The sequence below is a fragment of the Micromys minutus genome (assembly GCF_963924665.1).
Source record: "Micromys minutus genome assembly, chromosome: 2".
In the NCBI taxonomy this organism is placed as follows: domain Eukaryota; kingdom Metazoa; phylum Chordata; class Mammalia; order Rodentia; family Muridae; genus Micromys; species Micromys minutus.
In genome coordinates, this window is record NC_137971.1 from 107,020,056 (window position 1) to 107,023,957 (window position 3,902).

At 40.6% G+C, this 3,902-nt stretch overlaps 1 pseudogene across 1 annotated transcript; it reads left to right on the forward strand.

The window, feature by feature from the left end:
* The first annotated feature begins 2,573 nt into the window (after nucleotides 1-2,573).
* Nucleotides 2,574-3,478, forward strand: LOC308416645 (olfactory receptor 6F1-like; annotated as a pseudogene). Its single transcript has one exon. The product of its transcript is annotated as an olfactory receptor 6F1-like (transcript).
* Nucleotides 3,479-3,902: the final 424 nt, after the last annotated feature.

Sequence of the window (3,902 nt, forward strand, 5' to 3'; positions counted from 1 at the left end):
ATAAGGATCTCTATCATCATTTTGAGGTAGTATTTCATGTCTGAATCTTCTATTTCTGGAGTGTTTGGCATTCTGCTGTTTTTTGTGATTGGAGAGCTGGGTTCTAGTGTTGCCAGGTTTTCTTTGTTTCCCTGGGGTTTGTTCTTTCACTTTTCTCTTGTCATCTTGTTGTCAATGATTGGTTCTCACCTTTCCCTTGTACCTGGCTTCTGTCCCTTGATTGCCACTGTTCCTGGTGGTGGATAGTCCAAGCGCCTGTTGTGCACTCCAGAAACTGCCTGCTGGGAACAGAGGGCCCAATGCCACTGTGTCTTTGGATCCCTGGATCAGGCAGGGCAGGTGCACACTGCCCCGTGTTCCGCTGAGATATCTCTGCACCCTGGCTAGTTGGAATATTTTCTCACCTGGTTCTCGCCAGTGTGTCATGTCTGGGTCTTCGTTCTTACTGGAAACATCACTTGTTATACTTCTACTTTGAAAATGCCTTTGGCCTTATTTATGTATGTATTACTGGATATTTTCTTTACCTACATTTCAAATACTATCCCCTTTCCCACTTTCCCCTCTGGAATCATCCTCTCCTATAATAATTATCTCCCCATATTCCTCCCATCTCCCCTCCCTTGTTTTCCCCTATACTGGGGTATTGAGCCTTCACAGGGCCAAGGACCTCTCCTATCATTGATTCATGAGAAGGCCATCCTCTGCCGCATATGTTGTCTCTCCATGTGACAGGGTAGTTTAGTCTCTGGGAGCTCTGGGGGGGTCTGATTGATTGATATTGTTGTTCTTCCTGTGAGGTTGCTAACCCCTTTAGCTCCTTCAGTCTTTTCTCCACTCCACAATTGGTGACCCTGTTCTCAGTCCAGTGGTTTGTTGAAATCATCTGACTATCATGATGTCAATACAAACACAACTCTCACTCCAACTGGTATAAAAAAAAAGTTTATTTTTTCTGTATTATCAAGACTATCTCACACCCCAAGTGACTGACAATAGAAACAATGTGGGAACATGAATGGTAGCCTGGTCCCTGGTAAAGATAAGGCTAGAAGCCCTGGAGACCCTGAAGGAGAAGTAGTTACTTTGCCTGCTCCAGGGCACCAGGCCCCTGTAACTAGCCATAGGATCCTTAGATTTGTGGCCAGCAGTCACATAAGGGGCAATTTTCCAAGCTCCTCCACATGAGATGAGCAAAAGAGACATGAACTTAAGACACGTAGGCTCAAGACAAATGGCCATTCTAATGATATAGCTAGAGGCCTGAATAGCTCAGCCAATAAGCTTTCCTTCCCAGACATTCCTCCCTGAAAAAGATATTTAATCTCTGTCCTAACTGAGAGGTAGGATATGGTTTAACATATCCACATTCCAGTATGATAATAAATGCATTAAAACCATGGACTGTCTCTTTTTGTCAGGATTCACCATGGATAGTCTGGGAGAAAACCTTTTTCTGAACCACTGTCTAAACTCTCCATGAAGGTCTCTCTGCATTCCAGTTATGAATTCTACCATGCCCAAGCCATCAGACAATCCAAGGACTCTTCCTGAGGGAGCATCTTGAGCTCTCCTTCGTTGCCCTCCCCTCAGCCCCAGGCTAGATCCAGTCAGTGAGTCTCCACTCAGTTCTCAGCTCTTCTGAGGCTCCTGGTGGTGCCTGGGTGTCCAAGAGTCTGAGAACCAGATGACCCTTGCCACTGCACAGGCTCAGGAACTCCCGAGCCATCACCAGATGTCTTCCCTACAGCACAGCACCCACCCTGTGACAGTGTGGGACAAATGCAGTCTGTCTCTTTACATTCTGCCTCCCCAAGTGGCCAGGCCCTGTGTCAGATCAGAGACAGGTCACACAAGCCTACAAAACAAGATTGAGCTTCACAGTTATTGCTTATCCATGTTAGTTGCTTATCTAGTCACAATAACTGGGAAAATGAAACAACCTAATCTTGGATTATTTTGAGAAATAATTTCAAATAACCTTTTCTTCATTTGTTTTCATTTACAAAAGTCAATAATGTAGGAATCTGTTGACTCATAGATGTTCCATATGAATTATTTTGCTTACTTTTATTATTCTCATCATCATCTGAAACAACACAGCTCAGGAAAGATAAATATTATTTTATACAGGAAGATTATTAATAACAAAATAGCTCTAACTGTTACATGTAGTTCTCGTTACAATTTAAATACTTAGGCCTATTTCTGAACAAGTAGAAGTTGTTTTTTTTTTTTTCATTCATTGAATTGCTGCACAGGTGGCAATTAAAAATATACTACATGAGTCACCTTGAAATAGCCAAGAGGCAGGCAGAAGCAGGATTTAAATCTTGGAACTCAGGATAACCTCAAAAAGCAATCCATAATGTAGCTATCGGATTGACCTTAGTAAATGGATACTCAGGAAATAATTGTATATTAATCTTATAAATTAGTTTTCCGTGATAACATGTTCCATGATCTAAATGTCAGGCTTTTATAAATTCAATTCTTTTCATCTTTCTAGGATGGTCCTTGTGGACTATAAGCCTCAGTGAGGAAATTTTCTTCCTAATTTGAAAATCAGCACTATGATTACAGAAAATGGGACTCTAGGCCTAAACATTTTTTCTGTTAGGTTTCCCTGGATCTCAGCTCCTCCAGTTTTCTCTTTTTTATGTTGATGTACCTTCTGACCATTAGTGGCAATTTAGCAATACTGCTATTGCTCAGCACATCACACCATTTACAGACCACCATTCATTTCTTTCTGAGCAACCTGCCATTTTTTGAGATCTGGTTCACCCCAGCTGCAGTCCATAAAGCTCTGGCCATTCTGCTGAGGAACAGCCAGACTATATCATCTTTAGTGTCTTTTGTAGATGTACCTTGCTTTCTCGTTAGATTGCACAGAATACTTTCTCTTGGCAGCCATAATTTATGACTGATACCTTGCCATCTGTTTTTCTCTACACTACCAGGCTATCATGAACAGCCTGATCTCAGTGCCACTGGCACTTAGTTCCAGGATTTGTAATTTCCTGGCAATTTCTCTGCCAGCAGCTTTCATCAACACTTTGCCCTTATGTGGCACACATGCCATCTATAATTTTTTTCTGTGACAATGCACCCTGGATTGCCCCAGCCTTTACATGTATACTGGGAGTAGAGACAGTGTCATTTGATCGCCTTTGTAGTTATCCTGAGTTCCTGGGTCATTCCTCTTCTCTCTTATGCCTACATCACCAGAACCATCCTGGGGATCCCGTTAGCCAGGGGCCACAGAAAAGTATTGTCCACCTGTTCCTCCCACCTCACTGTGGTCCTCATCTGATATGAGACTACAATTTTCCTCCCTGTCTGAACATCCGTCAAAGATGGTTTGCAACTGACTAAAGCTGTTCATGTCCTCAATATAGTGATGACTCCAGCTCTAAATCCCTTCATCTATATACTTCATAACAAACAGGTCAGTGAAATTCTGGTGAAGAAATAGAAGATAATATGAACTTCCTGGAGTAGCAAGGACATATTGCAAAGGCTCACTGTAACTTATACACAAAATGCTACCTTGTAATATATTTTTATTATTTACAGGAATATTTTCACAAAATTTTGCTTCTGATATATATTGGAATAGTTAGAAATGTTTAAATAAAGCTATAACATAAATAAAAATGTAAATCTATTCCAAAACACAATTTCCACAAAATATACTAAAATACTTATGAATTAGAAACTGATAGCCAAAACAAATATTAATTTCACAAGGCTTTGAAAAGAAGCCAAAATATTTCTGCAAAAATGCAGATAAATAGGTGCCTAGAAAGTAGGAAAATACATTGAACAGAAATTCCCTGTGTAGTAATATATAGACATTACAATAGAAAAAATGAATTTATAATTATTACCAAGGCAAC